Raw genomic sequence first — 26705 nt, forward strand, 5'->3', positions numbered from 1 at the left:
CAAAACAATCAAAACGGTGTACTCAGAAAAGAGTCAGTCCCTCCATTATCCCTTCCATTCCACCCTGTCCCCCTTGTACGTAATCCATTTTATTAATTTCTGGTTTATCCTTTCTTTGCTTCTTTTGCAAAAATAAGCAGATGTGTATGTTTTATTTTCCATTTTTCTTACACAAAATGAATATATATTCTTTTGCACTTTGTTCTTTTTGCTTAACAGTATAGCCTAGAAGTCATTCCATACCTTCTCAAAGAGATTTTACCCATTCTTTTTAACAGCTGTTTACTCAAGTTAAGCTCATTAACATTTATTGATTGATATGTTTTGTCTCTCCTATTGTTGTGTTATAATTACTGTGTGTATCATATTTACTGTGTTTCATTATATGATGTGTCAACTTCCCTCTAAAATTATTTTTTATATTTAGGAAAACTTGTGTTTGGTTCCATGGGTTACCTTTATATGTGTACCTTTGGTGCTCTTTATTTTAGGCATAAATGAGAAAAACTCATTGAAATTTTACTATCTAGTGCCTCAGTTTTAAAGATAGGTGTTGAGGCACCTGGGTGGCTCAATCGGTTAAGTGTCTGCCTTCGGTTCAGGTCATGATCCCAGGGTCCTGGGATCGAGCCCCGCATTGGGCTCCCTGCTCAGCGGGAAGCCTGCTTCTCCTTCTGCCTGCCTCCTCTCTCTCTCTCTCTCTGACAAATTAATAAATAAAAAATCTTTAAAAAAATAAAAATTAAAAAAAAATTAAGATAGGTGTTGATTCTCACCTGTCGTCTGGTCAACAATCAGTGATCATATTAGACTTTTTCCTTTCTTCCCCTTCTTATGTTTAGTTGTAGTCTTCCTACGTTGTCAGAACATACTCTGTTTACTGCTCTTTCTTCACCCATGTCTCCACCTGTTGTAAGGTTCTTATATTTCACCTGAAGTGATATGGTATTATTTGAAGGTATAAAGATGCATATTGTAATCCTTAAAGCAATCTCTCTCCCTCTCTATAGATAGATAATTGATAGGTTAGATACAGAGATAGATACAGAGATACAGAGATACAAAGATAGTTATTTACCATACTTTAAGAATTACTGTCTTTTTTTAAGATTTTACTTATTTGTCAGAGAGAGCGAGCATGAGCAGGGGGAGGGGCAGAGGGAGAGGGAGAAACAGACTCCCCGCTGAGCAGGGAGCCCGACGTAGGACTCGATCCCAGGACCCTGGGATCATGACCTGAGCCAAAGGCAGACACTTAACAGACTGAGCTACCCAGGCGCCCCAAGAATTAGTGTCTTAATAGAATTGAATTTGTTATTAAAAGCCTCTCCAGAGAGTTCCACTCCCACAGTGGCAGCATGAGGAATTCTGCAGACCTGTTCCTCAGTGAAACAGGCATCACTGGGAAGATTATTTTTAAAAACCAACCATGTGAAGTCTGATCTTTATCTTAAGGAAATTATCTTCAGGACATACAACAAGGAAACATTTCTTCGAGAAAATCTATCAAAACTTGGCATTGGAGCCACAGCCTGTCCCCCACTCCTCCCCTCCCGGTTGGGCATGACCAAAGCCACTCCAGGCAGGTGCCTCCAAGAACTCGGGCCTCCTGCTCCCCCTGCTCCCCGTCGCCGCTGCGGTGTCTCTCCGGGAGGGGGGCAGCTCACCGGCACATCTCACCCTCCGGCCCCAGCTGCCTGTGGGGGAGGCCACAGGCAAGTGTGGCCAAGAGGGTGGGGGCTCTGCCTTAGGATGGCACACAAACTAGGCCAGGCCCTGCTGATGGGGCAGAGGTTCCACACCAGGGAAGGCAGGGTGGGAAGACCAGTGTCCTGCTCCTGAAGCAGGGGAGTCCCTCAGAAGTGGGCCACATTGTCTATCTCACAGTCCGCATGACCCAGCGAACATGCTCCTCCTGGGTTACCCAGATGTGCTGACCACGTATGCCCACGCAAAAACCTGCCCAGGGATGTCTGGAGCAGCTTTATTCATCGTTGCCAAAATCTGGAAGCAACCAAGAGAAAGAAAGTGCAGTCCACCCAGATAATGGAATATTATCCAGCACCAAAAAGAACTGAGCTTTCAAGCCTGCAGAAGACATGGAGGAACCGTCATGCCTCTGACTAAGGGAAAGAAGGCAGCCTGAAAAGGCCACCTATATGACATTCTGGGGAAGGTGAAACCGTGGAAACAGTAAAAGGATCGGTGTTTGCCAGAACGTAGGCGGGGAGGAAGGGTGAATAGGCAGAACCCTGACGCCAACTATGGACCTGGGGTGATGGTGATGTGTAGGGCAGGCTCACCAGTTGTAACACACGTGGGGGAGGTTGACAGTGCAGGAAGTGGGGCGGGGAGGGGGGCGGGGCTTCTGGAAAATCTCTGTGCTTTCTGTTCAGTTTCTCTGTCTTCAACCTAAAACTGCTCTAAAAAGTAAAGTCTGTCTTTTAAAGGTTAATTACATGAAAATCAGTCCCGAACAGACTGAGCTCAAAACTAACAAAGAGAATAGAATGCAGAGTATTTGAACTTGATAGATAACAGCAGAAACCGTAGCACATGAAGAATTACCGCCACCCTTGCTCTGTGTTGAGTTTTTCCAGATTGGCAATATTTTCAAGGATTCAGCATATTAGCAGCTGAGGTTTCAGCATAAATACATAGCCTATTAATAACCTCATATTTTAGGTTAATATGCAAACTCAGTGTATGTGGTATTTTAAGAATTCTAACCCAAAACAAGCAGTGAGTCATCTATAAAACCTAAGCTGCTTTCTGACTGCCAAGAACCTAATGGTACTTGTTACATTAGGATATTTGAAATTAATTTTCCCTTCACATCTATCATGCACTCCATTAAACTTAAGTTATAATGCACATTATTTGCTAATATTTTCTAATGTTATTCCAAGAGATTTGGAGGAAGGCAGCACAGTGGTGAAGGTTTCTGCTCGGCGCCATCTCTTGCCAGCAGTGTGACCTTGGGCCCATTATCTGTGTCTCAGTTTCCTGAACTGTAAACAGATTAAATCAATAGGTCTCATCCCATAAGGTTTTGGAAAGGATTAAATTAGTTAATAATTTAAAACTCCTAGAACAGTGCCAGGCATGGACTAAAGCACCTAATAAATATTTATTGCTGTGATTAACGCAAATTTGACACTTCTTAAAAGGTAGTTTGGCTTGTGTGATTGTTCTTTTTACACTATGGCATACAACGTTGACTGCTGATGGGGCCGAACCATCTATTAATAGACACTCCCCGCCCCACCCCACCTTCCTCTCCTACTTCATGACCACTTTGAAGCACTTTGAAGCCGTTACCACAAAGCAAACCTGATTTCCCCGAGCACTGACCACTTCTGGAACATTCCAAGCACGGTCTCATCTGAGAGCATTTCCACATGCCAGACCCTTCGCGCTCACCTGCATGACTCCTTCCCTCCCTGCACTTAACTCTGCTCAGATAGTGCCTTCTGGGAGACGCCCGCCCTGCTCACCGGATGCCAGCCTCCTGCCGTGGGTCAGCACCTGCGAGCCCATTTTGCTGGTTCTATTTTCTATTTCCTCTTCTAGAATGTAAGTTTCAACAGGGCAAGGACTCTAGCTTTCTCACTGCTCTATTGTCTTCTTCCAGATCACTTTGTAGGCTGCGCTGGCCCCCCCATATGCAAGAGCACCCCTTCACTCCATCCCTTATTCTCCTTTGCTTTTCTTTTTAGTATGCGTTACCATCCCATTTACTTATTTATTTTCCATGCCCCATGCTAGAATGGTGTCTGGAATGCCTGGCACCAGTTAGACCCTCAATCATACTTGCTGATGTATAAAAAGGGTCTGGCATATAATAGGTCCTCAGCGAATGTGCGGAATGAATAAATGTCCCTGAAGATGTCATGGAAGGATTAAGGGGGGGCTATATTTCCTGTGGCCCACCAACACATAAGAAAAGTTTCCATTAGAAAAAACATAATAATAACCCATTATATCTGCCTTATGACCAGCTGGTTCTACCCTAAAGCTGTGATTGCTAAGCTCATAGGGGCTCTCGTTACAGTCCAGAAATCCTATTGTGCTACACTTTGTCTCACTTTGCACAACGACCATTTCAAATCTCCCCTGTTTTTTAAAATTTTTATTTTATTTTATTTTAAGTAAACTCTACCCCCAACGTGGGGCTCAAACTCACAACTCTGAGATCAAGAGTCGCAAGCTCTACCGACTGAGCCAGCCGGACGCCTCTCAAAATCTCCTCTCTTTAAACTTCTAGCCTCCTCCCCATCCTACACTCTCAAGAGATAAAACTGTGTATTACTTATCTATGGCTGTGTCACAAAGTACCCCAAAACTGAGTGACTAACACATAAAAAGCATCTATTATCTCCTAGTTTCCGTTCAGGAATCCAGGCCTGGATTAGCTGGATGCCCCTGGCTCAAGGTCTCAATTAGGTTTCAGCTAAGTGGTTGGGGTCCATGGTCACCTACCTCTTCTGGGGTAGGGTCTTCTTCCACACTCAATCCCATGGTTGTTGGCAGTGTTGAGCTCCTTGCAGGCTGCTGGTAAGAGGCCTCCCTCACTTCCTCACCTTGTGAGCCTTTCCATAGGGCAGCTCACAACATGGCCGCTGGCTTTCCTCAAGTGCACATTCATGGGACAGAGTCCAAGACATCTGCCTCTTAAATCATCTAACGTCCGAAGTGGTACCCATTAGTCTGCCATATTGTAGTTGGTGGAGGCAAGTCACTAGGTGCAGCCCACACTCAAGGGGGAATCAGATAAGCACATGAACACCAGGAGACATCATGGGGGCCATCCTAGAGGTTGCCTCCCACAACTGCACTTCCAATCACAGAGAAAAGAGAAGCCACGGCACGAAAACATTCTCAACTGCACCAACCTCCTGCCCTTTCCTCCTGCAGCAGGAACTGCCCTTCTTTCCACCTGCGGTTTGGTTCCCATTTTGATCCTTCTTCTCAGGATGCTTGCATAACTGATTCTCCCTCTTTTCTTACACAGACTCTCAATTCAACTGGATCTTCTCCATAAGCCTTTCTGTGTACTCATGACTCTTCTCACAGAAACAAACTAACAAAAACACAGTGTAAACCCTCACTTATCCTGTCTCCAACATTTATCTATTCCACTCCTTTATTTAACAGTCCAAATGTCCTCCCCATCCCCTCCCCCAAAAGGAGCTGCCTGTTGTCACTTTCCACCCACTCCAAGATGGCAGCATTACTTGGCCAGCAGAGCTCTTGCTGGTGTCACCAATGACTTCCTGAGGCCTAGTGAATATTTTAATCCTTGTGTTCTCTTCCTTTTAAACACCGGACCACTCCATCCTTTCTGAAACACCCTCTTCCCTTATTTTGTAAGACAGAGCAGTCCTGGTTCTTCTTACTCTTCTGGCCTCCCCTTCTCTAGCTCTTGTGCAGGCGTATTTTCTACTACTCATCCCTTTAAATGTTGGAGTCCTTCAGGCCTTGGGGGCCTCTTAGGACTTCCCTTTTCTGTGTTTTCTCTCTCTCGATGATCTTCCACGGCCCAGCTTCCAGGACCATCTAAATGCATACGCCTCACAAACTGACTTCTCCAGCCCAGACTTGTGCACATACTGGCCCATTTGACTTCTCTTCCATGATGCCTCAAAGGCAGTTCAAGTTCAACACTTCCAGCACCAAGCTCATTATTTCTTCTATCAACCTGTTCCTTTTTCGGTGTTCCCTAGGGTATCGTTTCCTGGGCTGCTGTAACAAACGGCCACAAACTTGGTGGCTTAAAACAACGGGAATTTATTCCCTCGCAGCTTCAGAGAACAGAAGTCTGAAATCAAGCCTCCCTCTAGAGGCTAGATCCGGGGGAGAATCCTTCCTTGCCTCTTCCTGCTGCACGTGGCCCCAGGTATTCTTGGCTTGTCACTGCATACCTTCCATTGTCACATGGCTTTCTGCTCTTCTTCTTACATGTCTCAAATCTCCCTCTGCCTTTCTTTTAGAAGGACTTGGAAAAATCCAGGAGGACCTCATCTCAAAATCCTAACTTGATTGTATCTGCGAAGACCAAATAAGGTCACATTCACAGGTCACATGCAACCCACCACATCTGGCTCTGTGAATGGCACCTTCCTCCGTCCTGTTGGTCAAGCCAGAAACCTCATGACTATCCTTGTTCCCAGGATCCAACGAATCCAGAAGTGGTTTTCCTTCCTCTGCATCTCTGGTATCTGTCCACTTCTCTCTCTTCATCACACCTGAATAATCCAAGCTATTATCACCTCTCACCTAGTCATACAGCAGCCTTCCATCCACACCTACTCCTGGGCCTGCCATCCATCCTCCACACTGTGGAGTCATTTCTAAATGTGATGTGAATCTGATCATGCCGCCCCTCCGGCGTCTTCTTCCAACTTTCACTGCTCTTGGGACCATAGTCTTTATTAAAAGCCAACATGAAATAAGAGCCTCAATTTACTCCATGAAGCCTTTAAGCAGGTGGTACATAGCAGGCAAAGAAACATTGTGTAGAGCAACTGAGAGGAGTCATGACAAAAATTGATGACTTTGAACTTGGCCTGCTCCACACCCAACAACTGACTACACCATGACCTTACTTGGCTCCTTCTCTAGACTCTAAGAAACCGTCATTGGACACTGATGTGCTAAAGAGCATCTGCCTCCCTTCAACACTCATCATGTACTAAATACTGAGAAGGCTGGGTTCCCCTAAGGGTGATGCCAGCATTTTAGACTTATCACGTCTGCTTTCCGCCCCCTCCCCCCAGCCCCTCTTGTGGCTCTTCTGTTGGAATACCTGAATGGGAGCTGTCCAAATGGCTTCAAAATACAGTGCCTCGAAATTACCAACTTTAATATTCCTGTCACCACAAAGCCGTCTATCCCAATTTATGTTCTAACAGTAGCTAAGCAGAGACCTTATGGGTCCAATGGAAGCAAATCTCTAGCATAAAAAATATGAAGTCCACCAATCAATCATGACCCACCTTCTGGGTATCCACGGTGCATTCAGCCCGATGCTAATTCTGCTCTGGCAAGGGTTTTGGCTCCAAAACAGGGAAATGGAGAGCAAGGTAATTTTATACAAGTGCAATGTTCCCTTCACAATTCCTGTGTCTGCAGGGAACAGTTGATTCTGCTGCAGAAGCAAACAGCCCTACAATCTCAGGGACTTAAAGCAATGAATGGTTAGTTCCCCTTCTTGCTGCGTAACCAGCAGGTTGACTAGGCCTTTCCATCCTGCTGTCCTCCCTCCTAGACCGGTTGACAGAACAGAGCCTGTACGGATGTGCCCGGTTGCTTTGGCAGAAGGTTGAGATGGCTTTTGGGGGTCTTATACCCATCATTAAATGCTCTGGCCTGGAAGCAATATATGTTTCTTCGGCTCACAACTCATTGGCCAGAATAGTCGCATGGCTCCACTCAGCCACCAGGGGGCCCCCAAGCTCACCCTGCAGTGTGCCTGGAAAGCAGGAGAAGTGGAAATATTGGCAAACGTCGCTAAAGATACGCACTGTCTGTCTTTCTTGTCACTAAGTACTTAGACCGCCGTTCTCTCCAACAAGCAATATATATACCTGCACGACCGCCCCCAAGGGGAAGAATCCAAAAGCTCCATCCAATCATGGCATCATCAGGCTTAAAGCCCAGAACCTGTGCATGGCGCACAGGAATTTCTAAATTGGGTCAAAGGAGGCACAGTCTCCATCCAGAGAATTAGGAGCTAAACACCAGGTTCTCTATCCGACCTCCAAAGGTATTGCTTCGCTCCCGGTATATAAAGATAGAACAGTCACAGGCTAACCACAACCAACCCACCCTCTAGCAGGGGGGAAATGGAGGGCACTCAGGCACTGACCCTATTCCCTCCTCTCTGCTGTATTTATTGCATTTAACATTCACATGGCATCATTTATCTGCCAAGAATCCCTGTAAGCACTGTATATATAGTAATTGATTTAATCCTCACTACAACCCTATGACAAAGGTACTGTTACAGATCCCATTTTCAGATGAGAAAATTCAACCCATTCGCGTGTTCAAGGTCCCCCAGCCAGTACGTGCTGGAGCCGGGGTTCTCACTCAAGCAGCCTGGCCCCAGAGTTTGCTCCCAACCGTTACACCGCACTGCCTTGGCAGGACATCTTCATCTTCAGAGATTCGTTTACGGTAAAAACTCTTAAGTTAAACTTGCTACCTAAAAGTGGGAAGATGCTTATTATGAGAAGCACATTTTAGCCAGGGAGGGAACAGATTTGTTACCGGAATCACCATTCTCTACTACTCCGTCCCGCTGTTGTTTTCCCCCAGGATGAGCTGGTCGGACCCCCGCGCCTCTCACAGAGGGGTCTCTCGCTGGCGGCTGGAACACAGATGGGACATCCCTGCCCTTGGCGGTCAGAACGCCTCCACGCAGGGAGCACGGCTGCATCACCGTGTTGCCAGCAGAGAAAAACGCCTGCAAACGCGTCATACACACTGGTGTGGGTAGAAATGGCAACGGAGCTTCTGGATCCAAACCAGGGAGTATTTTTTGAAGATGGCCTCACACATAGCCCTTCGTTGCTGGCTGAGCCCACATTCTCCTCCAAGGGAAGCAAGCGGGGAGGAGACAGAGCCAGCCTGCAGAGAGGAGGAGGTGGGGTGAGAGAATCCTAGCAGTATTCATACCCCACGTTCTAGCCCTTCCTAGGGATCCCCACAGGGTGGGGAACCCTTTCCTTCGGAGGTTTCTTCAAGCTGAAATTCTGTCCCTCGCCGTCAAAATGGTAGCTCTACCAGAGTCTGGTTAACCTGTCTCCTACTGATGACGTTCAGTTTTTCTAATGCTTCTGCTAATGCAGATAATGCTTGAAAACTTTCTTGTTCTTTGAGCCTGATTGAATATGTCAAGAGGATGATCCTAAAAGTAGAATTGCTTTCTACTTTTAAAAAGTTATTGAGGGGCGCCTGGGTGACTCAGTCGGTTAAGCGGCTGCCTTCGGCTCAGGTCATGATCCTGGGGTCCTGGGATGGAGCCCCACGTCCAGCTCCCTGCTCAGTGGAGAGCCTGCTTCTCCCTCTCCCTCTGCCTGCCACTCTGCCTACTTGTGCTCTCCTCTATCTCTGTCAAATAAATAAATAAATCTTTTAAAATAATAATAAATAAAAAGTTATTGATGCTTTTAAAATATATGAGTACTTGGGGCGCCTGGGTGGCTCAGTCGGTTAAGCGGCTGCCTTCGGCTCAGGTCATGATCCGGGGTCCTGGGATGGAGCCCCGCATCAGGCTCCCTGCTCAGCCTGCTTCTCCCTCTGCCTGCCACTCGCCCACTCCCCTTGCTTGTGATCTCTCCCTCTCTCTCTCTGATAAATAAATAAATAAATAAAACTTTTAAAAATTAATTTAAAAATAAATAATTAATTAAATATATCAGTACTTTAAAAAAATGTATTGATAATGCTAACCCTAAGCATGATGCCAATGCACAAACTCGGCAGCAGAACCGAAGGGGCCCAGTTCCTCGTGTCCTCGTCAGCACTTGCTATAATAATTTTTTTTTTTTAAAGATTTTATTTATTTATTTGACAGAGAGAGACACACAGCGAGAGAGGGAACACAAGCAGAGGGAGTGGGAGAGGGAGAAGCAGGCTTCCCGCGGAGCAGGGAGCCCGATGCGGGGCCCGATCCCAGGACCCTGGGATCATGACCTGAGCCGAAGGCAGATGCTTAACGACTGAGCCACCCAGGCGCCCCTATAATAAGTCTTTTTATTTCTCAACAGTTGGTTACAAATAAGTGATCTCCTTGCTTTCATTTGAATTTCTTTAACTTGTATGATGACACATCCTTTTATATTTATTGGCCATTTGTCACCACTTCTTACAATTTTTAAAAATCTGTCTGGAATTTATTTTGGGGTAAGGAAAAAGGTGAGGATCCAATTTATTTATTTATTTATTTATTTATTTATTTATTTATTTAATTGTTTTATCTTCCAAATTTTTATTTAAATTCTAGTTAGTTTTTTTACATACACAGTGGATATTCAACTGCACAGCCCTGGAAATCTACCTTTATCATGTATCTGGACCCAACTGTGTCTGCTCTATACCATTAATTTGTCCCCTCCGGTCTTGTTGATTCTTCTGATAAATGAAAATGGAATGAAATAGTCTGGTAGGTGAAACAGATCCAAAATTGGGTCTAAAAATTAAATCTAGCTCTATGCCATTTGTATGAGACACACTCCAAACAAAAGAACAGCACAGAGCTGGAAACAAAAGGGCACATAAAAATACACAGGGCAAATGCAAACAAAAGAAAGCATGGGTGTGGCAAAATGATCATCAGATATATAACTCATAGGCAAAAACCATTAAATGAGTCAGAGGATCAAGTTATAATAATAAAGGTTATAGCCCACAGTGAAGATAACCACCATGCACTTTCATGCACCAAATAACATAGCACTGGAATGTGTGAAGAAGACCTGCAGGGAACACAGGAGGGAGGGATGGGACAGCAGCAGAGGGGGACAACTGACCCCTCTCAAAACCAGTCAGGCCACATACAGAAATGCATATGAAGATGGAGAAGTGATTTTGTTATATTATTTATGCTACACAGAAAGGATTTCTTAAAGTTTGTGACCATCTAAAATGAGAGGTTGGCATGAAAAAGTCAAAGCATATTTATTGGCTTTAAAAATGGGGGCGCCTGGGTGGCTCAGACGGTTAAGTGTCTGCCTTTGGCTCCGGTCATGATCCCGGGGTCCTGGGATCAAGCCCCGTATCGGGCTCCCTGCTGAGCAGGGAATCTGCTTCTCCCTCTCCCTCTGCCTGCCGCTCCCCCCTGCTTGTGCTCTCTGTCAAATAAAAAAATTAAAAATCTTAAAAATTAACTATTATCTCTTGATTTCCTGCTAGGGCATGAATGTGTGTGTCCTCACAGATTCATGTGTTGCAATCCTAGCCCCTGAAGCTCATGATATTAGTAGATGAGAACTTTGGGAGGTGATTAGGTCATGAGGGTGGAACCCCAATGAGCGGGATTAGGGTTCTTATCAAACAGACCTCCCTCCCCCAAGAGCACCCCAGTGCCTTCCACCATGTGGAGACACAGGGAAAAGAGAGCCTTCACCCAACCGTGCTGGCACCCTCACCTGGGATTTTCAGCCTCCAGAACTGTGACCAAAAAAAAATATCTGGTTTTTTATAAACCACCCGGTCTGTGGTATTTTGCTATAGCAGCCTAATAGACGAAGACATTCCCCTTATAGAAAAAGCGAAGAAGCCAAGATTCTTTCCTATTCTCTCCCCTTCCATTACCTCTGCTGGCACCAGCCAGGAATTTTGTGATCTCTTAGATTTCTTGAATAAGCCGCCTAATGTAAAAATAATAACATTTTAATAAGTAGATGCTGGTTTATGGCCACGATTGCCAGTCATTTTAACCTAATAATTTTGTTTATTTCTATTTGAGGCTCACTACAACCTTCATTCCTCATATTCATAACTTCTTTATTTTGATCCTTCTTCTAAATATGTATTGCATCAACTCAAGCATGTAATTTAAGAAGCACTTGGGAGTTCCTAGCTCGGAGGCTCTTCCCCCACCGCCCTCTGCAAATAACTGTTCCATTATCTTTTGGCATCTTGAGTTTGGGAGGAAAGGCTGAAGCCAACCTGATTTTCCCCGTGATGAGCTGACCTTATCCTGCCCTGATGCTTACAGAATTTGTACTGGGCCTGATGGCTTGATCCTGATTTGTCTCATTACAGGGAGAGAATCCTTTTAGTGTATAAGACCTTCCATTTCATCTTTAAGTAAGTTTGGTTTGGTCACATCGGTCCTGTTCCGTGCAGGAAAACCGGCGGTGTGTTACATCATCAAGCCAACTTCACAGCCGCCATCCCCTCTGGCTTCCTCCACCTGAGCCCCTTGCTCTCGCCGGGTTTTCCCCACGTCTCCGTGCCCGTGGCACACAATTCATTCCGAGGTTTCCGTTCTATAAAGTTTTTTCCCCTCCACTCGTTCTCCGACACCCGCTCTCCTTCTCTTTCTGCTGTTTGATGCTCTTCTATTTTTCCCTCTCTTGTTTGAACTTGTGCGTCATAGGCGTGAGTGTCTTGCGGAATTTCTTTGAGGGTTTGGGGAAGTTTTATCTAATTGTTTCTTCAATCGTGTGATCTAATTCCTGTTCAAGGGTGCATTCTTTTTTTTAAGATTTTTTATTTATTTATTTGAGAGAGAGAGAGTACAAAGGGTGGTGGTAAGGGGCAGAGGGAGAGGGAGAAGCAGACTCCCCGCTGAGCAGGGAGCCCAGTGTAGGGCTCGATCCCAGGACCCTGGGATCAGGACCTGAGCCAAAGACAGGCACTTAACTGAGCCACGCAGGTGCCCTTCAAACGTGCATTCTTAATCTGCACTCCCCATCCCCAATTTTGTAATATCTATGCCTAAGTCCCGTTCTGTTCCTTTCTGGTCCTCACTGAGCAGGTAACCTGCACCTGCCTGAGACAGCAGGACGTCATCATCTTTGTTTCCTGATAATCTGAGCACTGTTTTATTTTTTATTTTTATCTTTTTAAACCTGAACACTGTTTTAATTCTTCCCTGAGAAAGAGAGGTGAAGAACTAGCTATTGGCCCCTGACAAGGACATATCTGCTCATCCCTTCGGCTGCTGGAGAACAGGTGAAGTGGGCGAGGATTGGGCTGGAGGGACCATCTGCCTTGACTTGGGAAGGCTGCCTGCAGATCTTTTCTACTGTTCTCTGGTATTTCAGGCATTTCTCTCCTTGGGGGAGCAAAGCAACTTTGGGGGAAGCAGGAGTCCCCAGAACGAGGTAAAGCCTTGCAGCTCTGGCCCAGTTATCTGCTGCGGCCTTGACTGCAAAGAACAACAATTTATGATTACGTGCTACAGTCCGTGGGCTGATGGAGCTCCGCTGCCTGGTTCTCCGGTCTCACGCTGCTGCAGGAAGTGATGGCCAGGGCTGGCTTCATGCGAGAGCTTCTTCACTCACACGTCTGGTCCCTGGGCCAGGATGGTTACGACAGCGAGGGGCTGGCGGGGCGCCTCTCTCTCCGAGTGGCCCCTCCACATGCCCAATTTGGGCTTTCTCACAGTACGGTGGTCTCTGAGTCGTTGGACTTCTTACACGGCAACCAGCTTTCCCCTGTGCCAGAGTTCTGAGAAGCGCAGGTTGGCTTAGAGACAGAGCAACGGAAGGGGTCCTGTCTTTGATGTGCCTGTGACCCAAACTGGGGGGTGGGGAGGCTGGTGGCAGAGATCGGAGGGATGTGACAGCCGACTGCTGGGACAGAGCCCCTCTCCCTCTGTCCTGGGGCCCCAAAAGAGGAGCGAGGCGCTCTGAGGATGTGGGTCATGGTAAACCTGTGCTTTTCAACTTTCAAAGGGCACAGAAACCGCTACTGGATGGTTTCGATAAATGCAGAGTGTCGTGTACCCACCTTCACCATGAGGGCGCCACAAAGAATACATTCACACCCTCAACCATCCCCCTAGTCAAACCCCACTCAAAGCCCGGCAACCACTGGCCTGCTTATCATTCTTATAGTTTTGCCTTTTTCAGAACGTCATGTACTTGGGATCATACAGTGTGTACCTTTTCAGATTGGCTTCTTTCATTTAACGATAAGCGTCTAAGATTCAGCCGTAGTTTTGTGTGGCTTGATGTTACATTCCTTTTTATTGGTGAATAGAAAGTATTCCATTTGGGGGTGCCTGGGTTGGGCCCAGTTGGGTAAGCATTCAACTCTTGGTCTTAGCTCAGGTCTTGAGCTCAGGGTCGTGGTGAGTTCAAGCCCCGGGTCCGGGGCAACACATAGCGCCTACTTAAACATTAAAAATAACAAAATAAGAAAAACTTAAAAAAGAAAGTATTCCATTGGGCTTGCTTCCAGTTTTAGGTGATTATGATTACAACTGCTATAAATCTTAGTATGCAAGCCTGTGTGTGAACATTAAGTTTTCAAGTCAGTTGGGTAAACACCTAGGAACATGACTGCTGGATGGTATGGTAAGTTTATGTTGCTTTATTTTGTTTCTTATAAATTCTGTAGGATTGTCTACATAGACAATCATATCATCTGTGAATAAAGATGAACTTCTATCTTCCTTTCCAATCTGTATACTTTGTTTTCATCTTACTGCATACTAGCTAGGACTTCTTTTTTTTATTCTTTTTAAGATTTTATTTATTTATTTGACACAGAGAGAGAGAGCATGAGCTGGGGGAGGAGCAGAGGGAGAGGGAGAAGCAGGCTCCCCGCTGAGCAGGGAGCCCGATGTGGGGCGATCCCAGGACCCCAGGATCATGACCTGAGCCAAAGATAGATGCTTCACCGACTGAGCCACCCAGGCATCCCTAGCTAGGACTTCTAATATGCTGTTGAATAAGAGTGATGAACAAGACACTCTTGCCTTGTTCCCAGTTTCAGAGGGAAAGTGTCCAGTCTCTCCAGTGTCACAAGTATCATCATATCTGTAGGTTTTTTTGTAGATGTTTTTCACCAAGTTGTGGAAGTTCTCCCTCTATTCCTAGTTTGCTGAGAATTTTGATCATGAATGGGTGTTAGATTTTGTCAAATGTTTTTTCTGTACCAGTGAATATGATCACATGATTTTTTTTCTTTAGACTGTTGATATGGTAAATATCATTTGATTTACTTTCAAATGCAGAACTAGCCTTGCATACCTGGAATAACCCCCACTTGGTTGTGGTGTATGGTATTTTTTAATTTATTACTGAATTTGATCTGCTAATATTTTGTGACGGATTTTTGTGTCTCTGAGCATGAGAGCTATTGACCTTTAGTTTTCCCGCATTGTGATGTCTCAACTGGTTTTGATATTAAGTTAATGCTGGCTTCACTGAATGAATTACTAAGTGTCCCCACTGCTTCTATATTCTGGAAAAGAATGTTGAAAATTGGTATTATTTCTTTTTAAATGTTTGGTAGAATTCACTGGTGAAATTTTAGACCATCTGAAAATTAATGAACTCATTACTGAAGAAAGATACTAATATGTAAAGTCTCAATTAACAAATTAACATTCCCTATGACCTTAACAGGAGAGGAAGGGGGAAATAAAAGCTGTCAAGAGTCGTAGCTTGTGAGAGGGAACGATATGGATACTGCAGAATTTAATAATTCTCTTGGATCCCCGATCCCAAGGAAGCCCGGATCAGCATTTCCTTGGGAGCCCCCACCCCACCCAGGGAGGGTTGTTGGCACCTGCCGCAAGGCTGAGATGCATGGCATGCAAAGTCGCCTGTTGGACAAGATAGCTATACCCAAGGCCTAAAGCGCTACGGAGACAGCAGCCCCTGGCACAGAACGTTCTGAAAGGTAAACCAAGAGTATGCATGTCCCTGTGCCTGGTCAGGTGAGTTCTGCTGCATTGGGGGTGACCCACTGTGGGCACCATCTGCCACGTCTGTTTCTAGACCAGGTTCACGCTGTAAATCTTGAACTGAACATGGAGCAAAACCACCTCCCATCCTGCATATAGAAATACCCAAGCCACCTGGAAGAACCTTCCAGAAGGTTTTTTCCTAACAGTGACACAGGGCCATTTCCTTCTCATCGAATCACGATGGAAAAACATACGACAAAAAATTTTTTAAACATATGACAGTAAAACCTGATGATTTGCTAAACATAGAATTACTGGGTCTGATGTATCAAAAAACCTTAGCACAACCATAAAATGGTACAGAAAAGGGTAGCATGATGGTTAACTTTAGGTGTCAACTTTGAATTCCCAACTTTGAATTCCTTTAGAAAAGGATCTATAGCTTCATAATCACCAAAGGGGTGAAACAACACTTCTAGGATGAAAAACTGATCCAGTAAAGATTTTGAAATTGACTCCTTTTCTTTTGGCCAACATCCCAACATGGAACAATAAATGGAAAAGTCCTTGATTGTAAGATTTTTTTTTTTTTTGCATAAAATTCTCTTAAGTTCTTAGTCTGTATATAAGATGGACAGAAATTGGCTCTATAGAGTTTTAGCTGAATAATTAACAGAGAATTCAGTTCCCTCTTTGTAATAAGATTGAAAAGATAAGTAAATCAGGCCTGTGACCATTTTACCCCAAAATGCAATTTCTTCATTATAAGGAACCAAACAGAAAGGAAGTTAAAGAACTTCCTTAATAGCACCGAACTGCCACCAGTCTAATAGACTATTAGAGCCTAGATGAAGATGGAAAATTGCCTAATAAAAATTGCAATTTGCATAGATTTGCCCCATAATTACAAAACTTATTAAGCTCCATTTTGCAGATACTATAATGGAGTTCACCTTTCATTTAATGCGATTTGTGATCACTGACTACTGCAGGCAGCAAACGTCGGGAAAATCAAATCCATAATTACATTTTTGGTTCATATGTGAAAGACTGAAATATTCATTAGCTGGGATATATACTATTTGTTAAAATTAAGTATAATGAAAAATTCTGCAAAGAGTTTTACCCACTCCTTTAAATACCTTTTCCAGGGCTTGTGGCCCATTGAGTCAGGGAAAGCTAAGGTTCTGAAGGTTACAAAACGAGAAGAAACACTCACTTGGGGTCTACATTCATTCAGTCCGGTGCAGTACAGTCAATGTTTATTAAAACCCTCCCGTATGTGTGGCCCTGTCTGAATTAAGTAGGTAGCGTAAGTGCCTAATGCCTGTTCCATTTTGTTCCTTAGAAACAGCAACTGCCTTGGGCTTTTACGGTGGATGAGACAGGTAAGGTCCCCCAGTGAATCAGCCTGCCTTTCTGAGGCCACGCCCCCTTTTGAATATAACTTGGTGGCTCCTCCCATCAAGTGGCGAGGCCTATTTTCCCAGCCTGAGATGTAGGCCGGCTTTGCAAATTTGGGTAATGGAATGCAGTCGATATGAGGTTAGGTGGGAAGATGCCTTGAAGTTTCCTCTTCTGACTCTTGGGATGCTCCTTTTACCAGGTGAGCAAGACTTCCCTAGACTTCCAGGTGACACGGGACCTATTGAAACTCTGGCTAACAGCCAACACCAAGGCCCCAGAGGCCTAAGGAGGCCGTCGGGGGACCGGCCAGCTGCCAGAGAACTATAGTCACGTGAGCAACCCCAGGTGAGACCAACAGAAGGATCCCCCAGCTGAACCCAGCAAACCCCCTGGAACTATGAGAAAGAATAAGTGACTGTTGTTTTTAAGCACTGCGTTTGGGGCTGGTTTGTTTCTTTAAGCAGCCTTTAACAACTGACACCATCCCCAAATGCCCAGTTTCCCAGGAGAGAGAGTCTCTGGTACACGATGCCACCACACTGGACATGACTATCAGAGATAATCTCGGAAAACACAAACGCACTTTTTTTTCATATGTTTTCCCTAGCAATTTTTGCTACTAGTTCGTAGCCGGTATCCCTGTTCTCTCTGTAAGCTACAATAACATCTATGATTATGAAGATTTCTGGGACAAGGTAACGTACGTACGGCCATATGTGCGGAACTCATTTCCGTGTGTGTGTGTTCGCGCTGGTGAAGTCTTGCAGAGTGGTCTTCGAGAACATCCACACGTGTACACAGTTGTCCCTCGAACAATGAACACCGCGGGTTTGAGCCGCACAGGTCCCCTTGGGCTCAGATTTTTTTCAGTACAGTACTGTAAATGTAGTTTCTCTTATGATTTTTTCTGCAGCTGACTTTATTATCAGAATATAATATATAATACATCTAACATACACGCTGTGTATTAATCGATGGTGTGCGTCTATCGGTAAGGCTTCCGGCCAACAGTAGCAGTTCCATTTTGGGGGAGTCACAAGTTATACATATATATGTGTATGTATATATATATATATATATATATTCACCTCCATGAGGGTCAGAGCCCCTAACCCCCATGTTGTTCAAGGGTCAACTGTACTTCCAACCCCGTTGTCATGACAAAGCAGACTCTAAAATACACGAGTCGATTGTTAGTTTCATTGGTTAATTTATAACGAACTAGCAACCACTGCTATCTGTCTGAATGCTCTCTCACAGAGCTCCCGTGGCAGCCTGTGGCTCGGGGCTGGTGCCGGGTCACCAAGTCTTCCGTGCCTGGCTGCTCCGGCTGCTGGATCCCCCTCTGTCCCGCCAGACCTGTAGGCTCCGAGCACCCAAACTCCTCTCAGGTAAGATTAAAGGGGGATTTCTTTTTCAGCACCACAAAAGCTACCCCAAAGTTGAAAACAGATGAAAGGGGTTTGCTGGTTTGCTCAGTGCAGTGTGGTGCTCACACCTCTAATTGCCTTTCTATTGACTTTGGGCATTTTACAGCTCCGAATGGGCAGATGTGAGCTTAGAGACTTTTCTCAGTTAGATACGCAAATAATTACTGGTCGGTGGAAAAAATCATCCCAGGTGGTCTGGGTATGGCCCAGGAGGATATTAACCAGTTAACTGTCTAAACCTGCAATCCTACCCTCATTCCTTTATTAAAATTGCCTAAAATATCTGGTTCCTCAAATGCCCTTGGAACCACTTTTAGCATCTTCCTGGTCCCCACATTAATTAGGAGTTAAAGAAAATCTTTGACACTGTTCTTTTTTGTTGTTGTTGTGTTATTTGATCTTTTGTAAATGATATCCTAACATAAGGTGAAAAATGGGTATCAGAGAGCCCAAGGATGGGAGAAACCGTTTTGTCTCCAGAAGCAGCCACTGTCTGGGGTCGCTCTGAGCCACTTCCTGTCTGTCTGTCTCTGTCTCTCCCCCACGGTCCCCACAACTGCTGCAATCTCCTCTGGGCAGAACGGCTCCCTCCACACCCTTATGGAAAATGGCCATCCACGGCTCTCAAGTTTCCATGTTCTTGATTTCCAGGAAGAGCACAGACTGAGCAGAGTCTCAGAGGTTTAAATCCACTTGCAGGAGAGAGCCTTTGACCTCTCCGGTTCCACTCTAGTCTCTCCTCTCCCTGCTGATGCCCAATCACCAGCGTTTTCTCTTTCTGTTTCTTGATTAGCATTGCCAAAATGTGGTTCCTTTTTATCTTTCCTGGAGAACCATTCCCTGTATGGAAAATTCTACTCCAGTTCTTTTCTCTAATCTGTTGCCCTCTCATTTTGTGCCCAGTAGTTCCTTTTGTGTTCTTCTTGGCTTTCTTTTGTTTTTCCAGCTTTTGATTGAATAGTTAGTTCATTTATCGTCATCCTTTCTTGCCTAATCATGAAAACACTTCCTTCTCTTCTCCTAGGTTTGGGGGTTCCATGCTTCTCATGTTCTTAACTTCTTAAGGAGCCCGGAACTGCTTGTTGGCAGAGGTTAACCCTTGACAGAAGCCTTATTTGCTTAACTTCCAGGACCTGCATCTTTAAAATAAACTTTGTGCAATGGATTGCTAGTTTTATTACATCATTGTGAGAACACTGCCCTGCACGGGTCCCGCCATGTGGAATGGGGGAGTTTCATAGGGTCCTGAGGCGAGAATCTGATGATGCACAGCTGCAAAGTTCTGTGGCTCTTAAGTCCGCTGATTCCAAAGCTGATTCTTTTTTCTTATTTGACCTGTCAAAGATTGAGAACAGTGTGGTCCAGGGTCTCACTCTGATTTTCCTTAAGACAACGTATTCTTGGGGTGCCTGGGTGTCTCAGTCAGTTAAGCGTCTGCCTTCGGTTCAGGTCATGATCCCGGAGTCCCGGGATCGAGCCCCCCATCAGGCTCCCTGCTCCACGGGAAGCCTGCTTCTCCCTCTCCCACTCCCCCTGCTTGTGTTCCCTCTCTCACTGTGTCTCTCTCTGTCAAATAAATAAATAAAATCTTTTTAAAAAAAGACAATGTATTCTTGAATTTCTTCCACTTTTGCTTTATGTATTTCAGCTTCAATAATTTACTACAGCTGTAGGAGTGGTATGGATATCATCATGAATCATACCTTCTGTGTCATTCATACATTGACCCAAATGCATATCACAGATTAAGAACATAACCCCAGTTTTTAAAACTGCATCTGCCTGAGAGTCATTAATTCACATATTTGAGCACCTGCCATGTACCAGGCACCCACCATCCTGGCGCTGGGGACAAAGGTGTGAATGGAACCAACAGGGTCCCTGCTTCCAGTGGAGGAGAGAGACCATGAGCAAATTTACCAGCGATGCTAGATTCACACTCTCACACTCTCTCTCACACACCCACACATGCTTCCACACTCACACATTTTTGCACACATCTTCAATCTGGAAGAGTATTCCTGTATTATTAGGAAAGGAATTTAGGAGTTGACAGTCATGGGCATTTTAAATGGACACAAAGTGCCACATTTACCAATCCCCAAAGATGGTAAATTCTCTAGATTTTTACATTTAAGCTGACCCAAGAGGTGATGGTCATATTTTTGCTAGTTTATTCATATTTGATTCATAAACGTGAATATCTTTTACCTTACATTTGTCTTATCTATGTTCAGAAGCCCTTCACACATTATGGATATTAACATTTTGCCAGATATCATAAGTATGTTTTCAATTTTGCTATTTATTTTTTAACTTTATGACCTGCTTGTGTACATAAGTTTTAAAATTTGGGATTCCCCTCTTCTTTTTTTTTTTAAGATGTATTAAAGAGAGAGAGAGAAGGGGTAGGGGCAGAGGAAGAAAGAGACAAGCAGACTCCCTGCTCAGCGTGGAGCCTGACTTGGGACTCTAATCTCATGACCCTGAGATCATGACCTGAGCCAAAATCAAGAGTTCTGATGCTCAACCAACTGAGGCACCCAGGTGCACCCCCTTCTTTTCTTCTATTGCTTTTAGATTTCTTTTCTTTCTATCTCTCAGATTATGAAAACATCCTTCTTTATCTCTTTCAACTACTTTAGTTCTTTTATGTTTAGATTTTTTATTTTTTTAGAGCGAGAGAGAGACTGTGTGTGTGTGTATGTGTGTGTATGCACGCCGGGGGGTAGGCAGGAGGGGAGAGAAGCAGAGGGGAGGAGAGAATCTTAAGCAGACTCTGTGCTGAGTGCGGAGCCTGTCCCAAAGCTTGACCTCATGACTCTGAGATCATGACCTGAGCCAAAATCAAGAGTCGGACCCTTAACCAACTGAGCCACCCAGGTACCACTATGCTTAGATTTTTAATCCATCCAGATTTTGTGAATAGCATGAAAGCAGGAAAGTGACTTCTCCCCCAATCGATAACCAGCTGTCCTGGGAATATCTGCTGAGTAACCAATGGACCAGTCCACCAAAAGAAGCAAAATACTATTCTCAGAGAAAGGGGGAGAAGAGGAGGCTGGAGAGAGACAAAAAACAAGTGTGTGTTCCAGTGCATTACACTTTCTTTCCAAATCTAAGAACCTATATTCCAAGAGGAAGTGGTATATTTGACGAGCCTTATCCAGCCAACAGAGAACTTGCTGTACGTAGGGACGAGGGAGCTTGTTTCCTGGAAGAGACCAGGCCTCTGGTCTGAGTCCAACATGCAAGGAGGCGGCCACCCAGTCATGAGCTGAGCCCCCAGATCTCAGGGTAAAAATACCCCAGGAGCGGAGGCGGCTGGTAAACCATGCATGTGGTGATGAACACTGCTGTGGGGACAAATTTAATACAAAGCCAAGTCCTTTGTTTAGATAAAACTCAAATGCTTACCTTGAGGAGGGAGGTTGTCATGGTAACTCTTTCAAAGACAATGTCCTCAACAAGGACCAGCTGTCTAAACTCTGGAGAATAACCATTCTCCTCTGTGATGACAATTAAAACCCAATGGGAAGGCTGAAGCTGGCAGCTCCCAGGGGTACCACAGAGAGCCTCACTGGTGTTCCAAACACTTCCAAAATGGTACAACAAGTACTTAAAGTTATAAGACACCTTTTGAAAAAGAAGTTGTTTAGATCAACTGTTTCACTACACAGCTATGAAGTGGTTAATAGATAAACTAGCAAAATGAATAGTGTGGTAATTATAACATTAGAACAAGGTTTTTTTCTTTTTATTTTTTTTTATTTTTTTATTTTTTTAAGATTTTATTTATTCATTCGAGACACAGAGATACAGAGAGAGAGAGAGAGCATGAGTGGCGGAGAGGCAGAGGGAGAAGCAGGCTCCCCACTGAGCCAGGAGTCAGACGTGGGGCTCGATCCCAGGACCCTGGGATCATGACCCGAGCCGAAGGCAGACGCTTAACCATCTGAGCCACCCAGGTGCCCCGGTTTTTTTCTTTTTAATGTGGGGATATTAAATACTAGGTTAACAGGTGCCAACCTAGGCTCCCTCCATCCTCATCTTTGATGGCTTCTCAACTATTGTCTTCTTCGTCTTCAATCTGTTTCTGGTTAACAGGCATGCAGAGCCTACCAGAAGCAAGCTGAATGTGCGCCCTGGCACTTCCCATACGTGACTGCATCCGTTGTGGTCCCTGCTGGCTGCTCCAAGGGTTTAAGGCAAGCTGTTTAATGAACTCTTTACAGCAGTGTGGGCTGGGTTATGGGGAGCACCCAGGGGCAGTGGGAGTGTTAGGAAGCTGTTACTCCCAGGGCCAGAAGCGAGCACGGGAGGGCGTGGTCTTTCTGGAACCTGTGAGAACTGGGCTGTAGGAGAGGGGTCCTCATAGGAACTAGGGCCTTGAGTAAAAGGATGCCAAGCTCAGCATGCAGGTTCTGCGGTTCGGATCCTGCCTGGACAAACTACACGCCTGGTCTCCTCCTCCATACCGGGTGCATAATAATACCACAGACTTCACAGGACTAAGGATTAAATGTGATCCTCATTAAAACACTTGGAACCGTGGTTGGCACTGTTGAAATCGGAACAACTCAAATGTGAGCTCCAATGCATGGACATTATCTGGAACCCGATTACGACGGACGAACTAAAAAAGCACTTGAATCATCTGAGCATGTGCTAATCAGATATTTGATCTTAAGGAACTGCAGGAGGGGATTAATGGAATCATGGCTCTGTGGATTTTCTGACAAGTCCTTCTTTTTTAGAAATACATATTGAAATATTTACAGATAAAATTACATGATGTCTGGGATTACCCCCAAAACACCCAGTGAAAAGAGGGTACAATTGAAACCAAACCGCTGTAAGCTGATAGTTCTTGAAATGTGGGCATATTTTCTTAACTTGGGTGTATGTGTGAAATTTCCCATGTTAAAGACAGACACAGAAGAGGAATGTATACACTAAGCATCAGACACATCTTAACATTTTATACATTTTTTAAAAAGATTTATTTATTTATGTATTTATCTATTTATTGCTGGGGAAGGAGCAGAGGGAGAGAAGCAGACTCCCCACTGAGCTGGAGCCCAAAGTGGGGCTCGATCTCACGACCCCGAGATCATGACCTGAGCTGAAATCAAGAGTCTGACACTTAACCGACTGAGCCACCCAGGCGCCCCCATTTTAATATTTTTAATAAAAATATAATGCTTGGTTTTAAGATAAACCCTAATTGGGGCAACCCCCCCCCCCAAGGGATTTGAACATAAATGTCTGAACTGAAGACTTGAAGTGTGGGCTTCACTGGCAGTACTCCGGCTCTTGGACAATGTGGAACAGAGAGACCAAGGCTCCAAGGACCGTCCTGAAATAGCCCAAGTCCCCCCCACCTCAGCCCCACTCCCAGGGCCCAGCCTGATTCACTTGTCTGGCTGGCTGGCTGTTGTGCGGAGCCAGGATGCCTCCCTGGGTGGGGAGGGGAAGAAGAAGAAAGTAGGAGAAGGTGAGGGGCAAAATTTGGGAGCACGAACCAGGATGTCAGCTGGAACAGTACATACAGTAGGAGCTTAATAAATGTTTGCCAGGAGGCATGGGAACCAAAGCACAGATACTGAAGAAAGGCAGTAACTTTTTCCCCAAAGGTGAAAGGAGAGGTCTATTGATAAAGGCCATAATAAAAATCCATGTAATTTCTAGCAAAAAGCCAAGGGTTCTCTGGCAGGAATGAGCATCAATATTCCAAATATACTGGTGCTCCTCTGAGAGAATTCTCCTTAAAGGAATTTCTGGAGTTCTTGTTTAAACTCATTTCTCTCCCCCCCCCCCACCCCCCAAGTTGTTTACCTTTTGGGATTTCCCATGTTATTTTTCTACTGCATTTATTTGTTGGCTTGCATGGTGCGGTGTGGCCACAGCAAACTACCCAAGGTCATAAATATGCACCAGGCAGCCACAGTCATATCGAAGGAATTTAAGAAACGAAATAAAAAGTCAAAAGTGTGACTTCTTAGACATAAATGAAAAAAAGGCATCGCAGACATGGCAGGATTCCATGTAAACTGCTTCAGCTGAATTTAGACACCCAAGTAGGCACTCACTTATCCTGAAGCTTTATGGACGCCCTATTAGAAGGCCCCGCCCCCTTAGAATCAAATGGAAGGTACAGGCGGGCTCCTTGGAGGAGCGCAGCCCCTCCCCTCCTGTGTACATGCGCCTTCTCCCCTAGAGCCTCCCAAATCTGATTTTAAAGGTGCGTCTTCTTCCAGGACTCTAAGCACACACTCGCTCCAGGCGGCCCCGCCCGCTGTGAGGATGTCAGCCTTCAGGGCCCCGAACTCTCAGACCTGGCAGGGGTCACCACCGAGCTGCTCGGCTAAGCTGCTCCGGGTGGGGTCTGACTGATGGGGTCGCTACGCGCCCACGCCCCCTCCTGGTTCATAACTTCCGACCGCAAGCAGCCGGCTGCAGGTCCCTGCCCCGGTACCACATTATATGATAATTATGCTCAGATTAGTTTTTCATACCCTTTGGACAGAGACATGCTAATTCGGATTCTTAGACATTAAAATCTTATAAATTTCTCTGGTGATTTCAAGTCCGGTTTCCTAATTCGGGCTCCCTGATGGAGAGAAAAAGATCTGGCTACTGGCGTTCTCTCAAGAGCTGATTCCTCGGTGACTTTAATCAGAAGCTCCTCAGGGGGCGGGGATGTGGTGTCTCACACACGGTTCAGCACCTTATTTTAAAATGTCTGTTAGCTACTTAACTGTGTTACCAACTGCTCAATGGGCTTTACCTTCACAGCCCCAAATGCCGCCGAGCAGCCACAAGAACTGGAGAGCAATCAGCCACCTCCAGGAATCATTTGTTTTTTCAAACTCATCACCATCAGAAAATGAACAGGGCTGTCAACGGTCACCGCCCCCTCCCCAATAAGCAGGTCGAGGGCAACACCAGCCCAGCTCTTTGTGCCGAGCAGCTGCTCACAGCTCAGCCCGCTGAGCCGTAATACCAGCTTCTCCTATCACCTGCTGTTCAACCTCCCTGGACTCCACTTTCTCATCTGTAAAATGGGACTGTGGTAGGATTAAAGGCATAAAGGTCCGGGAATCACACCATGCAGTGCCTGGCCCACAGAGCCTTCAGTAAATGTTAGTGATTTTCTAGGAATATAGAAATAGAAAAAGAAAAAAAATTATGTAGTGAATCGTTTTAAAGTGGTTAAGTATAGGGACTCCTGGGTGGCTCAGGTTGGTTGGGCATCTGCCTTTGGCTGGGGTCGTGATCCTGGGGTCATGGGATCAATCCCCCCCCCATAGGGCTGCCTGCTTGTGGGAGGGGGCTGGGGGAGCTGTCTGCTTCTCCCTCTGCCTCTGCCCCTCCCCATGGCTTGTGCTTTCTCTCTCTCTAATAAATAAGTAAAATCTTAGAAAAAAATAAAGTGGTAAAGTATATACTGTACAATAATAGTACATATACAATGTGATATGTGTGGCTATATTATGTAATACTATATAATATAAATATATAGTATATGCTTTTTTCTTTTTCCTTTTTCTTTTCCCACTTGAGAATGACTCCACAGATAGGACCACTTCAGTTAAATGATCTGCCTAGTGGGCATTCTGTTGAATCTTGTTGCTTTTCCCACACTTGATGGTAACTATCTGTGTCTGTCTGTCTGTCTGTCTCTCACTGTCCCTCACCTTTTCTCTTCAGGAACTCCCAGAAACTGAGGTTATTCCCCCTGCGAACAAGAGCTCATGGCATCTCTATCTCCCCTGCTCTTCCCTGAGCCTTCCCAAACTTACCGACCCTGCTCCCTTCCCTACTAGGACTCTCACCCTGAAGCCCAGGGTTGGTCCTCTTAATTGGTCTCCCTCTGGCATCCTTAATGTGCTGTCTCAGTCCCACAGCCACCTGCCCCAGTCCCACACCTGCCAGGCCACTGCACAGCCCCACAGGCCAGCAGTCACTGGAAGTCCATGGCCCCCTGCCCCGGATGGCCTTTCAGGACACTCACCTGTCCCCGTCATTCAAAATGTCAGTGGTTCTTGGTATCTGTGATTAGTCAAAACTATTTCAGGATAACACTTTCTCATAAAAAATTCCTAAGCTGTGCCTGGGTGGCTCAGTTGGTTGGGGGTCTGCCTTCACCTCAGGTCATGATCCTGGGGAACTGGGATCAAGCCCCAGCGTTGGGCTTCCTACTCAGTGGGGAGTCTGCTTCTCCTTCTCCCTCTGTTCCTCCCCCCAGCTCGTGCTCACTCTCTCTCAAATAAATAAATTCTTTTTAAAAAATTCTTCTAAATGTTAACCTTGAAAGTCAAGTGAGGGTATAGGATCGCAGTGTATGGAACTGCAAGGCATGTCAGCCTCACCAATTAGAGGTTGTACTTCAAACAACCTAATAGATACAGAGACCAATGCCTTTCCGGTGAGAGTTCTGCACGTGATTCGTGATGCACTTGGCCGACGAAATCCTTCTTAAAATA

Source organism: Halichoerus grypus, chromosome 15 (genome assembly GCF_964656455.1).
Source record: "Halichoerus grypus chromosome 15, mHalGry1.hap1.1, whole genome shotgun sequence".
Classification (NCBI taxonomy): Eukaryota; Metazoa; Chordata; class Mammalia; order Carnivora; family Phocidae; genus Halichoerus; species Halichoerus grypus.